Below are 19,921 nucleotides of genomic sequence, written 5' to 3'. Positions count from 1 at the left end.
CGTTTTTAAACTATCAGTGTCCAAAGTGTTGCAAGATGGCTCGAAACAGTCTAAAATGTGCCTATAACGGGCAATTCTAATGCCGTAAAAAATGTCTAAAATACAAATGCATGGTTCCTTAGTTCTGCTCCCAAACATCCAAAATCGCTGTCATTTTCATTATAGATTTGTAGAGGAATATATTCTCAAGACGTAAAAACATTAAAAGTATAGGGTCCATGTGCTCGTTTTCAAATTATCAGTGTCCAAAGTATTGCGAGTTGGCTTGAAACAGCCCAAAATGCGCCAAAAACAAGCGAAAGTCTGATAACACCGTCTAAAATGCAAACGGTTCCATAGTCTTGCTCCCAAACATTGAAAATCCATGTCATTTTCATCATACTTTCCACATATATAGATACTTTAGCACCGGAATATTTCAAATATACAAGAATTAACATGGGTCCATGTTGATGACCTCGACTTGTTAAATGATTTGTCGCCCTCATGCGGCAGATGATTAATGATACGTTCAAACCGGCAAGATTGAATTGTTGATTGTTTTTAATTTGATGAAATTGCTGATATAAAGGGATTTGTTGTAACGAAAGGGCACAGAGGTCAGTATAATATATGATTTAATGATTGCTTTCAATTAATAAGTGTTGTGTATTAAGGATTACAAAGATTAAGAAGGATATATAAACCAAATGATTGTAGGAGATGACACGTACGCAAATACATGTAATGTACGAGTAGGAATTTCATGCATAGTTGTGTTATGAAATGTACAGAATGAATGCACTTGTAATCTAAGATATGGTGTGAGACGTACAATTATGTGAGAAAGATAGGTTTATTACTGACCACAGATATCAATTCAATTTCAATTTCAATTTATTTCATTCATAAAAACACACAAATATACATAGTAATAAACAAAATATCAATATAAGAATGTGGAGACAGCTTAGAAGAACCAAGTCTTATACAGTGCTGCCACCAAAATGTAAGCACAAACATTTTAAAATGGACATTTTAAAATAATAACTAGAAAATAAGGATGATAAATAAAAATACAAATTATTAATATTCCAAGACAAACCCTACACGATACTTGAACAAACAAAGCCTGATAATTTTATAAGTAATATTTTTTTAAATAATTGAGTGATACACTTAATTTAATGTCATCAGTTAATGCATTCCAAATTTTAGGACCCTTAAAGAATATAGAATTGATACCAATATTGGTTCTCTCAAATGGCAAGTGAAAATCTAAAGGCTTTCGCATATTATACAAGTAAAAGTCAGAATTCAATTTGAAAAATGTTGAAAGACTAGATGGTATAATTTTATTAAAAACTAAAAACATGTAAACTGCAATATTAAAATCATTCATATAAAAAATATTCAATAACTTCAATTCTTTGAAAATTGGTTTAGAATGGGCAAGATAATTGGCATGAAAAACTATTCTTATGGCTTTCTTTTGTAATAAGAATAATCTCATCATTGAATAATTTCTAGAATTGGCCCATACAATATTGCAATAGTTTAAATGAGGTGAAATAATAGCATTGTAAATCATCAATAAAATTTTACGTGGGAAATGCTTCAACCTATAAAGTACGCCAATGCATTTTGAAACTTTGTTACAAACTTGATTGATGTGCTCATGCCATAACAGTTTATCATTCACAATCACCCCAAGAAAATTGATAGACGTAGCAACATTTATTTTAGTACCATTCATTTCAATAATAATGTTATTGTAATTAATTTTCTTATTGGTGAATATCATACATTGAGTTTTATTTACATTTAAAATCAATCTATTTACAACAAGCCACTGAGATAGTTTGCACAACTCATTATTGAAGTTAACCATTAAATTGTTAATATTTGTGTCAGACATAAAAACACTTGTATCATCAGCATACAAGATAAAATGTAATTTCTCAGAAATATTGCATTGATCATTTATATAAATAAGAAATAATAAAGGTCCCAGGATGGACCCCTGAGGCACTCCGCATCCTACTGTATCTAATTTGGATTTAACATTATTAATAAAAACATATTGTTTACGATTAAATAAATAACTTTCAAATAAATCTAAGAGGACACCACGAATACCATAATTTTGTAACTTATATAAAAGAATATTATGATCTAAAGTGTCAAATGCCTTACTCAAATCCAAAAATAATCCAAATAATATTTCTTTATAATTAAAAGCAGTTGAGACTTTACAAACTAAATCAGCTAATGCAGAGGATGTGGAGTGCCCGGGACGGAATCCATACTGGGATTTAACAATAATGTCATATTTATCCAGAAAATATAAGAGGCGATTGTATATACATTTTTCAAGCATTTTTGAGAAAACAGGTAACACAGATATAGGTCTATAGTTTGAAACATTAGCCGGAGATCCATTTTTAAAAACCGGAACAACTTTGCCAATCTTTAATTGATCCGGAAAAACACCAATAGATAAAACAGAGTTAAATATATTGCACAGAGGATAGCAGATGATTAACTTTTTTAACAATTGAAATATTTATTTCATCAAAACCTGCACTAGACTGATTATCAAAGCTAGAAGTGATTTTTATTATTTTGCCGGGGGTGATGGGATTAAAAAATGCAGTATGAATATTTCGTTTTAAGTACTGTGTAAAATTATTGCCAGAGGTATTGCACTGCATATTATTAGTTAATGAGGAGCCAATCTCAATAAAATATTTATTAAATGTTTGTGCTTTTATGAAATCGTCAGTAATAATTTCATCATGAACATTGATATTTTCAATAATGTTTACTTTTCTTTTATTACCCAGAGCTTTGTTAATAATTTTCCAAGTTCTTTTTAAATTCGCCTTTACTTCAAAAAATTGATTTTCAAAATATTCCCTGTTAACACGTTTTATTTCACTATTAACTTTATTACGGAATGATTTATACGTTCGTTCTCTATACTCCGTTGGATTTCTAATATATTTTTTATATAATAGAAACTTTTTATGACACATTTTGCGCAAGTCTAGATTAAACCATGGCTTATCTTTCCTAGATTTGTTTTTCATTTCGACCTTTGAAAACATTCATTATAGACTTGCATGAATTGATGCAAAAAATTATTATAACTAATATTTGGATCCTCATCAACTGTGTGCCAGACGACATTCTCCAATTTATTTGTGAAATCAACAATATTATGATCATTAAGGACACGTTTAGTTAATTTAATTTTTTTATTAGGTATAATAACCTTTGAGTGTATACAAAATATGGGGAAATGGTTGCTAACATCAACAAGGAAAATTCCACATGACACATCATTTAAATCATTAGTGAAAATATTATCAATCAACGTTACAGATTGATGCGTAACTCTGGTTGGATAATGAATAGTGGGATAAACAGACTTAGTCATAAAAGCATCCAAAAAATCACTAACATTTGAGCAAGAATCGGCATTATACAAATTAAGATTAAAATCTCCAATAAAATATAATAATTTATTTTCACTATTTACATTTTCTAAAAGAATATTCAAGGATTCGATAAAATATTTTTTGGGCAAGACTTTATTTCTATACAAATACATTCAATAGATTCAGAAAAAATATTATATTCATTTCTATGTACAAAGTTAAAATCATTTCGAATAAAAGCTCCCACACCACCCCCTCTACGTCCTGTGCGGGAAAGACCTATAAATGAATAACCGTCAATTTTATAATCAGAATCATTTTGTTTAAGCCAAGTTTCGGTGATACCAATAGCACAAAGTCTAAATCAATGCAATTTAAAAACGATGTTAAACCATCAATGTTTTTCTTTAAACTTCTGCTATTTATATGCAAACATGAAAATCTATTTTTGAAATTAATAAAAGACTCACAATCTTTTAGACATGTGTTGAATTCATTTGGCAAATAATAATTTTGATTGGGGCCATTAAAAGAATCACTACCATCAATTGGAGACAACAATTCATTGATCCTCGATAAATCAATATTTTGTAAACATTGTTGATATAAAATGCAGTCAGGCATGTAAGTTAAAACAACATAAAAATAACAAAACAAACAACAAATAGAAATGAGTTAACACATATACAATTATAGTTGGGAGGTAAAAAAGCAACCAAAACCAAACCAAACCACCAGGGATCTGTTCAAAATATTATTTTGTAGAACAATTTATATCAAAATGTTCAAGTATATTCGAAAAAATACAATTGAAGAGTCAATACGAGTTTAAAACAACAAATAAACAAACAAAAAACTCAGTCTCATTTGGCAAGAAGCAAGCAGATTACAATTTGTTCAGATCACTTTGTCTTCTGATTAGTTGTCTGTCAAGTTTTTCGCCCTCATTGTTTACGATGGCGAAGACACGACCATCAGATGTCCAAGAAGATGTGACTTTTGGGTGGCGAGAGGTCTGAGTTAGGAGGTCGGCATTCTTTTTCGTCAAATCTTCTACTACCACCACGCCGGACCCTTTCAACTTTCTCCGATGCTTCATCATCTGTTGCTTTGATTTAAAAGATGTGAATTTGACGATGATGGCAGGAGATTTCGAACTACTGTGCAATTTGTCCCTAGAAGTCTGACGACTCGGGAGTCGGTGGGAACGGTCGATGTCGACGGCATTCATCTGGACTCCAATCCTCTTTGCGACATCAACCACAACAGCATCGGTGTCCTCCTCAGGTGTCACCTTGACTCCGAGAATGCGTATGTTGTTTCGACGCGAGTATTGCTCGATGTGATCCAGCCTGTTTGAGAGTTCGTTCACCTTATCTGCACTGGCTTCAACCTTGGATTTGACGTCATGGAGCTCGTGAAGCTTGACGTCGATCGCCACTTCAAGATCGTGGAGGGCAGCAATCTTTTCATCCAGAGCAACACGCAAACGAGACTCCATTTTCAGAAGATCATCGCTGATCTTTTGCCGCTCAGTCGCCATGGCTGAAGCCACAGCCTTTTGAACTATCATCTCAAGATGATGTGGGCTAAGAGCTCGGTCAGTGTTTGACAACTTTCCGGGTGGTGTGAACGAGCGTTTCTTATTGGGAAACCCCGTTGTTATATGAAAGGATTTTGAAGAATGAGTAGATTCAAGATAATTTAGACAAATACGAAGATTACCTCACAGTGATTTGTAATCACGACTTACATGAAAGGGCATAGGTGGGACAATGTGTTATCATTTTCTTAAAGTATCACCCTTAAGGTATCATTCTAATATGATTCTTTAACGTATGAGGTTTGTGACTTGCATAACAAATGAGTATATGATTATTACAGAGCATGCAGTATGTTGGGTCTAATTAGCCAAGATTATGGGGTTGTGATTGATTCATCATAGATATTGCTTATTTGGGTAACTGTTTTGGAGCATGATTGCACAGTTTGAGACTAGATTCATAAATAATCTAGTTAATCGTCCCTCTTTTAAGTCTAACAGCACTCTCAGTTCTTACCATTTGCTCGAAAGATAATAAAAACTCAACCTTAAAAAATGTCAAATTTCAGTTACAAATTTGAGAAGTACAATAAATGCTGCACTTTATTCAAAACCCATGTCATTTTCACCAAACTTTGCAACATTGTAGAGGAGGGTGTATCTATTAGGTGCAAACATTAACAAATATGGGTTCATGTGCTTGTTTTCAATCTATCAGCACTTTTATTAGAGCAAATGTGCTTTTTAAAACACCCCAGAACACGCCAAAAGCTTTGTATCTATGTGAGGAAAGTTCCAAACTACACTATCATTTATTCAAACTCGGGGTCATATTCGTTACACTTTGCAGCACTACTAAGTATTTTGAAATTGTAGAGGAATAAAAAAAAATGGTCCATGGAACAATTCCAGTTTATTAGCTTCATCTGCAGTTAGTGCAGATAAGGAGAAAAATCAGCTCATACCTACATACAGCTGATTAATTAATGTCCTGTTCATTCATTGTGACATCAGCACGCAGAGTGTAAAATATGCGCAGATCATGATGCTCTTCTCTCTTCTTTTAGGTTCTGATACTTCTTTTTTTTTTCTTTTCCACATGGGTGACGGAAGTGAGGGGATTCGCTTTTGTCCTTCCCCTTTTGTTGGCATGTATGAAGAGTTAAATGTAGATGCGTTGGAAATTTGGAATGTATGTGTGTGATATTTTGCCGGGGCCACGGGCAGGTTTTGAAAGTGGTGGGGGGGGGGGGGGCTGACCATGCAAACAATCATAATCAGATGGTCATTTTAAGTTTTCGTACATGGTTTTGGAAAAAGGTGCAGGGGCTGAAGCCCTGCAGACCCCCCCCCCCCCCCCCCCGTTTCTGCGGCCCCTATTTTGGTGGTTCATGCTGTTCTGCAAACTAATGTGGCAGTCTGTAGTGTGTAAGTGCCAGGATGATTTGGAGAATGAAGTTGTCATCTTTGTAACCAGTGGCATAGTTTTCTAGGGCACAAGAGACATGCATTCACATAGCTCTTTAAAACAAAGTTTTAAACTAAAATTAAGATGGGGGAGTAATTATAAAGAATGGTTATCTCGATGGACCCCTTCTCTCATTATTTATTCATGGCCTTGGAAGTATCAATTTCTTGATGCCAGTGCCCCCTTGATCGCAGGAATCATGCTATGCCAATGGTTGTGATGCACACATTAAAACAGAACCTCTGAGGAAAAGTGACACATAAAATAAAGCCTCTGATTAAGCTGAACGTTTGTTTAACATACATGTAAGTTTATTAAAATACATGTATTACATACATGTAGGAACAATAACTTATGGTGTTGAAACACAGATAACAATGACACATCTTCCCCCCTACCTGGATGCATTAACGTATGGCCACTCAACACAAGAATATAATTTCTATTTTATAGGACTCATCATTCTTCATTTTTGTGCATGAAAGGAAATATGACATCTCTTGTGCCCCCCCCCCCCCTGCCCCAAGGGAAATTTCTTAAACATTTTCATTATCCGTCTCTGATATTTTCAAACACTTAAAAAATCATTCATAGTATCCCGTAATTAGTAACAAACTGGAATAAAATTATTAGAAATGGTTTTTTGACTGATTTGAGTATGTATGGGTGTCAACATTTACCAAGAAAAAGTTAGGAGTATGGGTTGGGGAAAGTGCTTTTTGTCAAGGTCAAAGGTCAATGACCCTTTTAAATATACTGTATCATGGATCTCCCAGATAAATTATTACAGGTTGGTGATCTTGGTGTCAAAATGCACAGATTCTTACAAGAAGATCAAATGAAATCAAATCAAGTACCTACATGTACAATGCTCATTCACTAATGAAATTCAGGGTCAAAGCATTTCAAAGCTCAATGACCTTTTTTTTACATTGTATACCATATACGGTATAATGGTATCTCTGAGATGAAAAGGTGCAGGTTGGTGATCTAGGTGTCAAAATGCAGAGGTTCTTACAGGAAGATCAAATAAAATAGAATTAAGTACCCAGAATGCACATTAGACAATAACATTCAAGATAAAAGCCTTTCAAAGGTCAATGACTTTTTTTACATTATGTATCGTACTGTATAATAGTATCTCTGAGATGAAACAGCACAGGTTGGTGATCGTTGTATCAAAATGCACAGATTCTTACAGGAAGGTCTAACAAGATAAAGTTAATCACCTAGAATGCATATTAATCCATAAAGTTAAAGGTCAAAGGTCAATGACCTTTTTACATAGGCTATATATCGTATAAAGGTATCTCTGAGATAAAACGCTGCATGTTGGTGATTTTTATGTCAAAAAGCAATTTTTGCAAGAAGATTAAAAGGCTCAAAATAATCATACAGAATAATCCAATATCCAAAGTCAAGGTCAAAAGTTGATAAATATTTATATATGGGTCATTCCATGGGGTTGGGGCAAAAATTGTGACATCAGGGTCAAAAAATAGAAATGTAATATATGAAAAGTTTTTTTTCTTATATGTTTCATGGGACAATTCTTCAACTAAATCCACTTACAGGCATTTCATACCACCCTGCATATTTGAGTAAATTGCGAAACAAGATTTGACAAAATACCACCGTTACACGGACATCATTTATCATCCTTACTTAGACTATACTCTCCCACTGTCAAAATAAAAGGGTTGATCTCAATTCCTCTTAATTAATATTTTGCTAACAACATTTTTAGTCACTTTATTCCATATTTTCCAACATGGCATATATATTTTGAAAGATTTAGCATCAATAAATGGAACTTGATGCTCTGTGTGTATACCAGTGCCATGTTCTGTGTCGTTCTTTTTTCTCACCAGTCAAGAAAATTCAATTTATGATGGCATGTAGAACTAAATAGTTGACAGAAGTCATGCCTCAACAGAATGGAATATTCTTTTTGGAAAAACTCAACTACTCTTTCTGGCCTAACCTTCTATTTTTGGTGTTACCACCGTTACATGGACATCATGTCTCTGTAACAGAGGTATAATTTGAAGCATTGTAAGTTAAGGTCCATTAATGGTCATCACATACCAAATTACACTTTCTGCCTTAAATTATTTGCACAAGATCAATTGATTATATTAGAAAAAAAACATTTTGCATGTCAAATTCTTTGCAAATAAAAGAAATTTAAATTAGAGTTTAAACAAAGAAAAATGTACAAAATTATTGACAAATTATGTGTCGTTCTTTTTTCTCACCAGTCAAGAAAATTCAATTTATGATGGCATGTAGAACTAAATAGTTGAGAGAAGTCATGCCTCAACAGAATGGAATATTCTCTTTGGAAAAACTCAACTACTCTCTCTGGCCTAACCTTCTATTTTTGTTTGGTGTTACCACCGTTACATGGACATCATGTCTCTGTAACAGAGGTATAATTTGAAGCATTGTAAGTTAAGATCCATTAATGGTCATCACATACCAAATTACACTTTCTGCCTTAAATTATTTGCACAAGATCAATTGATTATATTAGAAAAAAAACATTTTGCATGTCAAATTCTTTGCAAATAAAAGAAATTTAAATTAGAGTTTAAACAAAGAAAAATGTACAAAATTATTGACATTATATTTAAAATCATACTAATCCTCAAGGTTCCACTTCCATCTGTCTCTGGAAACATTTATGTTTCTGTCTAAAGGGGAAAAAACGAAACAGTGCTATCTTAAGATCTCCAAATCTTTTATTACTTTGAAATATCTCCTTCAAGATATTACTTTCAAATGTAGATACCTCTGTTACACGAACATCATGTCCTTGTAATGGTCATATTGAATAGCATTACTTGAATATTTGACATATTTTTCTAGTATCAACACACTTAATGCAAGTTAACTCGTCTTACTCAAGTGTAGAAATACAACATCTACAAGCAAGCTTCTGTAATTCATATCAATGAACAGGTAAAATGTTTTTTTTATTCATACACAATTATAAAAATTTTTGATACCATTGATACAATATTCAGGTGAAAAATATGTAGGGAAAAGGTTATAGTTTAGTTCTTCTAAGCTATGGTTTTTCAAGACAAAACAAGACAAAGTTGGCATAGACATGGACAATGCATTTATACCTTACACATATAAACTTGTTCAATTTGTTAACTCTAATTTGTTTTACCTCAGTTACATGGACATCATGTCCTCAAAATGGTAGTGTAGAAGTGACATTAATTAAAATACAATCATGTCATCACTGGAACTTACATACATTAGATAAAACATTAAGTTCCAACATGCGAAAAGGACAATTGTAAAGTACTTAGTGGACAAATTTAATTTAAAAAACTCACCACCTTTATATCTTCTGTTTTTTTAACAGAGTTGTAAGCGAGAAAGTAAAATGTACTAAGCTATTCTAATGTTCAAAAATAAAACTGCAAGAACTCTTTGGTAAACTTCTTACTGGCAAATGCAAAAAATGTTTTACACTGTACACTAAACCTGACTATTAAAATTAACATGCAATATTTCTCTCTGCATTCAGGTTACAAGTTTATGAACTTCAAGAAGACTGGTGACCCAAAAAGAAAGTTTGGAAGAGGATTCTGTCAATGTCACAAAGTGGATGGAGGTAGAATTGTGCCTCGCCATCAGGCCAGGAGTACAGGTCACCAGATTGACACTTCATGTACTGAAGATATACATTTTCACCTTGAACAGAGGCTACCTGTAGTTGAGAAAAATAGTATTTGGAAGTTTGACTATATTTTTTAAGCAATAAGCAAATATTTTTTATATTATATCAAATCATTTACTTATTTATGTCTTGACATTTTCTCATTAAAGGGGGTGGATTACTAGGGACAATGAATCTGATCTGTTCTTGCAAAATACACAGGAACCTTCACTTTGTATTTTTTCATAGCAAATAGAATTCATCATTTCATAGTTCATAAATTAAATATAAAGTTACGTTTTATAGAAGGTTTTTGTATTTGTGTTGTTGTGTTCTACTTTGTTTTCACAATACAATTACTTGCCCATTACCTTTTCAAAAATTATCTGTACTTCAATTTCATTTCTCAATGGATTTATTTCATCTAATTTTATTCTGCATTCTAATCAAGGGTGGTTATCTAGACAATTCCATTTAGTTTTTTATGACCATCCTATTTAATTTTCATCGCTGAAGTTTAATTGTTCAAGCAATTACATAATATATGTATGTTTTATTGGAATTAAATGAATTAATGGAATTCAAATCTGCAATTTACCTTCTGATACAGCAAATAAACTCTTGTGAAACAAACTTGATTGTGTGACATTTTCTTTTGTTCACTTGTACATATTTTAAAAATCTCATTATATTGCAATAAAACAAAATAACATTGAAAACAATCACAAAGGCTTTTGCTTTCTGATAAAACGAACCCCCCCCCCCTCTCCTTACAATTGAATATATAGAAATCAAAATACAAAATATTGAAAAAATATTGAGAGAAAAAAAGAATGTGCTGAAAAGTATAACATTCAACAAGATGAAAAGTTTTGGGAAGGTTAGGCCTAGAGCCAAGAATTAGTAATTGGATTATGTCCATGCTTCATCATACACAAAGCACATGTACTATGTGTAGGGGGTAGTAACAGAAAAATTATTTAGCCCCCCCACCCCCCTTCTTTCGGATTGGGATCAGCTGACAAGCAAAAAAAAAAAAAAAAAAAAAAAAATTAGAGAAAAAAAGAATGTGCTGAAAAGTATAACATTCAACAAGATGAAAAGTTTTGGGAAGGTTAGGCCTAGAGCCAAGAATTACTAGTAATTGGATTATGTCCATGCTTCATCATACACAAAGCACATGTACTATGTGTAAGGGGTAGTAACAGAAAAATTATTTAGCCCCCCCCCCACCCCCCTTCTTTCGGATTGGGATCAGCTGACATGCAAAAAAAAAAAAAAAAAAAAAAAAAAAAAAAAAAAATGGGGGGGGGGGGGGCCTGCCTCCCCCGTGGCGCTGCCACTGGTTCTAATCTAAACTCTCATTTTTTGGGGGAAATTTAAATTTGATCATCAGGTCTTTGATACCCATATTACGTAGAATCAGTAGGAGCCAATTTAAACAAGGCGAGAAAGCCGCGAGATTTTGTACCAAATCTGAGATGTCAGCAGGATCATCGGTGATAGAGCAGTTTTGAGTATCCATTGGCCTATTTAAATAACATATTTCGGTGTTTAAAAAAATCAACTAAATTGCGATTGAATCATGTCAGCTAACATTCAAAACATGTTTGCACGGAATCACAGTAATAAAAACATTATTTCTTTGGGGCCGTTTAGCAAATCTGGAACAAACACGGCGATGTCTCAATCACATATTTCACTTACACGAAAAGATACATGTGGGACTGTAGTAAAAGATTATGGAAAATTAGCGAGATTTTTCAAACTTAAAAACACTTTCTGCATGATAATATAGTTTCACATTTTTAAGATAAGGTTTAACTGATTTAAAAATACGAGTATCGGGATAAATCTCCGTACTTACGTCGCTTTGAAAGGGAAAACATCGTGGAGATCCAATCCACCGTTACAAGGACATTGCAGGAAGATTCCCAATTGCAATGCTGCAAAACACCCGATAACATAGCCGTTCATGTGCACGTGGATTTCGGCTAACATCCCGTCCGTCTGATACAACGACGGTCTCTTCTCCGGTCTCTCCTTTTTACATACGCGATGAAATGTGATCCACCGTTACAAATTTGGCCCGGACATCGCCCAAAACATCGGCGACCCTCGATTAATTTACATGACATTAACATTGGTTTTCAAAGCTAATCTTTTGATGAAAAGTTGCTTACTGCCTGCCCTTTATTTCTGACACATAACTTTGGAAAGAATGCTTTCTGAATTTTAGTTATTTACCACTTTACCGCCGTTACAGAAAAAAATAAACGCGGACATCGCATGTAACGGTGGTATGCGATGTTGTAGGAATGATTTATGATATGAAGCCTCTTTTCATTTGCTATCCCATTACTGTTTTGTTATTAAACAAATGTTGCTTTATCAATCATGGCCATGTGAATTTGACTAAGTTTATCTTTTAATTAGATATCTTCAACTGAAAATGACCATTTTGGATGTCACACTTGGTACCCCAAAAAAGAGTCTGGACATCATCATTTAAAGTCTCACCATCAAAAATACTTGAGGTTCAACATTTTTATTTCTGCATCAAGTAATTGCTTACATAACTGCCTTCCAACAAAACCACATTGCAACATCCAAACGCCAAACACATTTTCAGGATAAAGCCAACAATTCATAGGGAACACAAAAAAGTGCTGTTGCCCCAACCCCGTGGAATGACCCATATATCCATGCATGATTCCCCCCCCCCAAAAAAAAAATATATTAATCCATTATATTCACATTTTATTTGTGAATAATAGAAAGAAAGACAACTATTTGTAATGAAAACTTGGAAGTTTAATAATTTCACTCTGAAATAAGGATAAAAAATGGCCATGAAAAATACATTTAGGATTTAAAGGTCAATCAACTATGTCAATAACGTCAGGGAATTTAAGTAAATAGGTCGATATAACGTGATTGTGGCATGTAAGTATAGTGATTCTGATGGGAAAAAGACTGACCTGCGTGAAAAATGAACACAAATTTAATAGTTGAATCCTTGACCAATGATGTCAAAATACAAGTTCGAGGTGAAATTGGATCAAATAGCACTTTTTCTTATAATATATTGTAATGCATTGACAAAAGTGTAAAAAAAATCATGTGTGATATAATTTGAAATGGTGACAATGGTGAAGTTACCTAAAGTAGCAGCATTTAGATATGCATTTTATAAATCTAAATCAAGGTACTAATTTCTCTGTAGCAATAGGTCACTAACCTAAAATGCTACAATCAATACTATAAAACTATAACTTAATCTGTAAATGGAAGGGATAGGCCTAACTCTTATGGCAAGCATCATCTGAGAACATTTTCATATAGCCAGGGACAATGATAAAGAATTAAAATAAGACAATCATTAGAGCTGTAGCTTTTGTCATAATAGTAAATGAAGTTTAAGTATCTCAACTTCAGCAAAGAGTAATTGAACTCTTGAAAGCCTTTTGACATTTTCAAGACTTTCATCTGGCCCATTCAATGAAAGCCTTACGTTCTGTCAAGGGATATCAGACCAGGATCTATATTATTACTGATATGTTGCACAGCTTGATTCTCAAGAACTGGAAGTGGTGCTGTAGGAGTTTTGTTAGGCCGATGGATGTGTACTTGTAAGCTATTATCTCCTGTTGAATTTCATTGTTATATGCCTTATTTGTGCATGATAACAATCAGTTGTTCTGGACCAAATACATGATCCTTGTACAAAACTGATACCTAGTAGAAATAGCATCATGGGTGACGTACGGCAGACAGCAGATATGAAGTTTTGTCCTGCAGCATTAGCATCTCAAGAGATTCTGGCAGCTCGCAATGAACTGATGAAAGGTAATTAATAATAATACGGGAATTCATCTTTGTTGAAGTTGATATGCCATTTACTACATGTTTGACAGAAGCTGCAGCTCCAATGATGGCCTTCATTTCATCTTCATCATCATCCCTCTGCTGTTTGGAAATGCTCTCAGATGATGCTAGCTGTGACATGAGAGTTAGACCTATCCTATTCATTTTCAGAAGATTAAGCTACATGTAATAGTTTATAGTATTTATTATAGCATTGAGGTGAGTGGCCTATCGCTGGAGAGAAAAGACACGACAACCTTGATTTAGATATAATGATGCATTAAATGCTGCTACTTAAGATAAAAATCATTTCAAATTATATACTTGATTTCATTTATTTTTTTCATTGCTTTTGGCAATGCATCGCAGTATATGAAAAAGTGTTATTTGGTTATCAACTTTTTTTAAACTTAATTTCCACTGATATTGTGGAAAGGGCTCATTGACCTCTGACTCCTAAATTCATTCTCCATGGCCTTCATTATTTCAGACTGTAATTATGAAACCCCTGTTTTCATTACAAATTAGCCATTGTTATTTACATTATTCAGAAATAAAATATGAACACAAAGGAAATTTTTTTTGGTTATTTTTATGTCATACAGATTATATATTTCCTCTGATCTTGGATTTCAAGGGTGAAAGTTTATTCTTTATACTTATTTTAGCGTTGTTTAATCTTCTTGTACAAGTCTTTGCATTTTGGCACCAAGATCACCAACCTGCGGTGTTGTGAAAGTTGATTGAAAAACATATGATTTCTCATTTGATATTGATATGAAATATTGCAGAAACATTATTTAATATATTTCCATGATGATATAACATTTATCTCTGGTTATGTTTTATAAAAACCTTTGGTCAAATGATTGTATATAGCACAGTGCATATGGCGTTAACAATATTGCTTGTGCTAGGCTTTTATTGACATAGCGCCAGCTAGTGTTCTCTCTAGGACAGTGTTTTCCATTGCACCAATCACTGTATGTAAACATGGAAGAACTGACAGGTTTGAGGTGACACAATCATCCAAGTTCCAGTGAATCCTGGAAACCTGGTTATTAATTTTGATACAATAAGGAGGCAAAGAGGTTTGTGTCTCATAGGAAGTCTTTATTTTATGAAATGATAAATGTTAAAGATAAAAATAAGTTGGATTATTTTGGGTTCTAAATCCAGCTACTGTGCATGTAGATTACATAACAATTAAACATTCACACATGTGTTATAAGATTGTGTAAGCAAGAAATAAGGTCAAGTCTATAGCTTATACATTGGATCCTCACATTTGAAGATGAAATTAAATGATATTGTGATGAATAGGAGTTTCATGTATGTTCACTGAATTTGATATAAGTAGTTTACTGATATAAGATAATTCAGGTTTTGTTTTGTGGAATTATAAATGACCAGAAAGGTTACACTGTATATGTAGGTCAGCTGAAAGTCAAGATATGGTAGCTTCATATTTAAAACACAAAGATACACCTGAAGTTATTGATAGTATAGTGGCAACTCTAATTGTTGCGTATAAAATCAACGTGTCAATATACATATATTTTATTTTATTTTATTTATTTATTTATTTTCTTTTTATTGAATCAATATAATCAAAAAACATTTTAAAAAAATATATCAGTGATTTTAACAATAATAATAATCAACAACAACAAAAATAAAACATGACAACGCAATGTATACGAAAAAGCAGCTTATATCCATGTACAGATATACAAATACATATTACAACCTTAATATGACAGTCATCTTGTAAACTTCTATACGCTGAAAACGTAACATGATAATAAATTAAATTCCCATTTTCTTAGGGGATTCACTTTTAACATTATTATATTCCAGGTTATTATTACAGGCAGTGTAAGTATTGTAGCTTTCAAAAGACGGTGATTTATTTTGGAATTCACAAGTATAAATATAATCAATAAAAGTCAGTGAGTGGAAAGAGAGGAGGGCTAAACCATTTTTGGGGTTATTTACAAATCATGCAGACAGTGGTCCAAATATCCGGCACGGACAGACAGACCATTGTGATATGAGCCCAATTTTGGTGACCTTCGTCGGGAAAGGAAAAATATACTAGCAACATCTTAAAGTCACATAAGGCTTCAAAAGTAATATAAGCATATTATTTTGCAAATAAAAAAAAACAATTGAGTGATCATAATATAAATTTCCATTTCTGAAAAATGAATAGCTAACTTGTTGTTCTTTTTGGCAATACTGTATTCCAGGTCCTTATTACTGACAATGTATGCTTTGTAGCCTTCAAAAGATGGCACTTTACTTTGAAATTTGCATATGTAAATATAATATTTAAGCAAAAGAAACAGATAAGTAAGAAATTTATCGTTGTCAAAGCCAAATTTTTTTTCAAAAACAGTAGGATTGAAAGAATGTTTTGTCCTCGCCTTAATAATTTTAATAGTCTCCTCCCAGATAGGCTGAACCACTGGACACTCACTAAACAAATGAATATAAGTTTCTGGGGTAATATTACAAAAGGCACAATTTGGAGAATCTTTCCTCTTTATTTTGTACAGAAACTCATTCAAAGCTATTGCTTTATGAAAAAATTTAAAATAAAATGAACGAATACGTGTGGAAATGGTAGATTTAAAATTATTTACATGGATTTTTTCCCAATTCTCTTGATCCGAGGCAGAAAAATCTCTCCAAAAGTTTATTTTCCTTTCAGGGATACAAGAATCTAATATAACATTGTATGCATATTTTGGGATTTTCTTTGAACTAATTTGCTTTAATTTCATCAAATATCATATTGGGAGTTAAACCTGAAAACACCAACCAATCTTCTGGAATATTTTTCATTAAAAAATTGTACTTTCTCCTATCCCGCATATTAATATCAAAATCTAACACAAGTTCTTCAAATAGTTTACTGCCTGAATGGGGATGATTAAGTAAATCCGATATAAACATAATTCCCTTGTCTAACCAATCTTGATAGAAAAAATATTGTTTTGATTTTGAATTAATGTTTTTATTATACCAAATACATTGACATTCACCAATAGATGAAAAAGGGATATCCGACTCAATTTTTACAAATTTTTCTCTAAATAAATACCATGTTTGGAGCGATTCTGCCAACTGACATGAAGATAATTTATCAAGAACACTTACAGGTGCACATGTTTCCCATAATATATCCTTCTTAGAAGTAAAAAGATTTAAGAGACAAATTTTGATTGTCTTCCATACACTTTCATAATTATCATCTAATAACAATTTTACCCATAACATTTTTTGTGCCAGAGAGAAACTATAGGGATCAATCATGCTTAAACCACCAAAAGAAAAATCATTACACATAAATCGCCTTTGGACCCTATCGCTGCCTTTATTCCAAATAAACTTAAACAGTAATGTGTTCAATTGTTCAAAAAATGATTTGGGTAATTTGATACAAAGTACAGAGAAAAAATAAAGGAGCTGTGGCAGCAATAGGGTCTTTATCACACAGATCTTCCTGATAAGAGATAAATTTCTTACACGCCAGCAGTTTAAAGAGCTTTCAATAGATTTGAGTTTAACTTTGTGGTTAAGTTCATACAATTGTTTTGTATTCAATGAAAAATGAATTCCCAAAGTTTTAAAAGTAAATTTATTCCACTTTAATCCATTCTCCGAAAACGGCTGAGAAAGAGAACCCTCTTTTGAGCCAATCCATATGGCTTCTGATTTGGATATATTAAGTAAAAAAAAACCTATTAAAAAGGAAGTATATACAAAAGGGCGCAGCTGCGCAAAGGTGGGGGCAAAGCCTCAAATCAAAAAACGGCTTTGCAAAAAACAGCAAGTCCAAACCTTTGGACAGGGGCTAACGAATATGAATCTATAGAGTATCTGGCAGGTTTAAGGCCTACGTTAAAAAATCAGCACAGTCTATAAAATATAAGTAGGAGTGGGCTATACATGGGTCAAAAATACTTTTTTTGTAATTTCAATATGACAACAGTTTTTTTTTATTCCTTGTAATGTATCTCAACATGAAATAGCAATATTTTTTGTCTCGGGTCCGAGAAAAAAGTGTGCCGGGCCAAAATCCAAAATGGCCGCCAAAACCCCCCCAAATCACAGAGAAAATGACCACCAAATAAAAAAATTGTGGCCAAAACTGTGATTTTGGGGGGTTTTGGCGGCCATTTTGGATTTTGGCCCGGCACACTTTTTTCTCGGACCCGAGACAAAAAATATTGTCATTTCATGTTGAGATGAGGTAAAAGGAACACAAAAAAACTGTTGCCACAGTAAAACCAAAAATCACCCATTTATAGCCAACTCCTAATATAAGCTAAAAAACACAAAGACAAAACACAAATGCCACATAAGCATGAAGGGGCACTACCCCACTACTACTCTCTCAAAAACACTAAGACATAAAAATAAGCAAGAGTGGCCAAATGATAAATACATAAGGTTGGCATTAAAAACAACCCAACAAAAATACATGTAATTTCTCGTTTTCTAAAAAATGATTGATCAAGAAAGTGAAATAAACGTGTCAAATAGTCAGAGTCACAGTTACTGAACAAAGTGCAACTTCCCATCTCCTGATCTGAAAGCAAGACGGTCAGGAAAGAGGAAGAATGGTCTCTTATTTTCCTCTTTCAACTGCTTGAACTTCCCCATTTTTTCCTTCCTCATGTTAATGACCCTCTTGGAGTAGTCATCGCTCACAAATATCTTGCTTCCATTGAAACGCTCTGCCTTGAATTTAGCTGCACATGCCTTGTGAACTTTCTCTTTGTTGGAGTAGGAGGAAAATGCTGCATGGATGATACGCGGAGACCTCTTCTCGTTCTGATGATCAGCTCTGGGAAGCGGTGTATTCGGAGTACGATGGCAACGCTCAATAACAAAGTCACCAGCAGCCAGACCAACGAAGGTTGTCAGCATATTTTGCATAGCAGCCTGGCAATTCTCTCTAGGGCTTTCTGGGATGCCGTGAAACACCAGATTACACCTACGGCTCCTATTTTCCAAGTCATCAAGTTTAATTTCAAGATTCGATCTCTCCTTCTTTAAAACTTGGATTTCATTCTCCAAAGTGTCATTTTGAAGTGAACAGGCTGAGACAAATTCATCATGCTCCTTTAGTTTAAGACACACTTCATCCAACCTTTTCGCAATCTTTTCATCTAGACGCTTCTCAAAACCCTCAAAGAAACGTAGAAACCAGCTCGGGGGGCCGTCAACTACATCTGCATATTTGTCAAATTCACCAGTAAAGTCCAGCGGGCGTTGCAATAGAAGCCTCGCCCGACTCTCCCCGGACACGTACTCCTTCGACTGCTACTCGTTTGGGTGCCGGTTTGGAGGGAGAGTTTTGTCCTTCCGAGCAGGATTGCCTTTTCTGATCCATCTTTTTCCTTTTTCTTAACACCAAAGAATGAAAAGAATACTTCAAAAAGAAGTACTTACTCGTCCATTACACAGTTTTAGGCCAAAAACCGTCAGATTAGGTTGAGCAAAATTAGAAACGATTCATCAGCGTCGAGGGCGCTCTCCTTCCATACATATATTTTATTTATCAGATTATAAGCACATTTCACAATAATTGTTTAGTTTGTTGCTTGAAGAAAGAGTGAATTATCAGATGATCACACATATAAGTGTATACAATGTATTTATGATGCTTTTATGTATGTTTCATTGATACAGTTTTCACAGAGCTTTTGGAGCTACATGTATATCAAAGTTTGAAGATGATTAATCGAAATGAGATGAATCAAGAATAAAGTCTCGAAGCTCCCGTAGAAGCCTTTGTCTGTGTTTCATTCGTGTACTTTGAATGCTGTCACATGCGGCGTTTTATCTCAGTGATACCATTATTATCTAATGTTAAAAAGGACATTGACCTTTGTCCTTGAATGTTATGGGTGAATGTGCATTCTCGA

Source organism: Lytechinus pictus, chromosome 13, assembly GCF_037042905.1.
Source record: "Lytechinus pictus isolate F3 Inbred chromosome 13, Lp3.0, whole genome shotgun sequence".
Classification (NCBI taxonomy): Eukaryota; Metazoa; Echinodermata; class Echinoidea; order Temnopleuroida; family Toxopneustidae; genus Lytechinus; species Lytechinus pictus.
The sequence above is the reverse complement of the archived record's forward strand: the minus strand, read 5'-3'. Positions refer to the sequence as shown.